The following is an 813-nucleotide window of genomic DNA, read 5'->3' as shown; positions in this document are numbered from 1 at the left end:
TCAAGTAACAAGCTTCAGCTTCCACTCTGCTATCAAACCCTTTCTGGCTTCTGCCCGGGAAGCGGTACACTTGGGCCTGACACTCTGGTCACTCATCGTACACATCCGGAACATGGCCTACATACACGGCATACCACTTCCTCGCCGTCGTTGATCTATATACCTGTCAGAGATGCATATATATAAGAAGCGAATTCAATGATAATATGCAATATAAGATACGTCGGCCTGTGGGAAGAAACGGTTATGAAATAGAAGCAACATATATAGTAAACATAGTTAACAAATTTCATCGTACTGAAACTAATTAACTAGAGTGCGACACCATTTACATCTAATAGTTTCGTCGTACTGAGACATTCGAAGTTTCGTCGTACAGAAAGTAACAAGTAACTAAACATATACATTGTTTTTAAGCAGTGCACTCTTCCCATCTGTCCATATCCGGGAGGGTGTTGGGCGACTATTGGACAGAAGCTTGGTGATGGGGGACCTCGCGCGTCTCCCCTCTGGCGACCGTGCCGCCCTCGCCTACATCGTTCTTGCCAGCGGCCTCCGCCCCGCCCCGCCCTCCTCCCGGCCTCTCTGGCGGCACCGTCTCTGCCCTCCCCTCCCCCGCCATCTCCTGCACCTCGCTCGGGTGGCCTGCAGTGGGCGGACGTCGCAGCGGAGGAGGATTTGGCGGATGTCGCGGTGGCTGCGGCTGGCACCCACCGTCCTCCCCGGCCTTTTGGTGACCGGCTCGCTGAGGCCGTCGCGGCCTCTCTCCCCGATGTACCCCCGTCCAGCGCCGCGGCGTCCCCAACCGGATCC

Source organism: Triticum dicoccoides, chromosome 7B (assembly GCF_002162155.2).
Source record: "Triticum dicoccoides isolate Atlit2015 ecotype Zavitan chromosome 7B, WEW_v2.0, whole genome shotgun sequence".
Lineage (NCBI taxonomy): Eukaryota > Viridiplantae > Streptophyta > Magnoliopsida > Poales > Poaceae > Triticum > Triticum dicoccoides.
Note: the sequence above shows the minus strand (reverse complement) of the source record.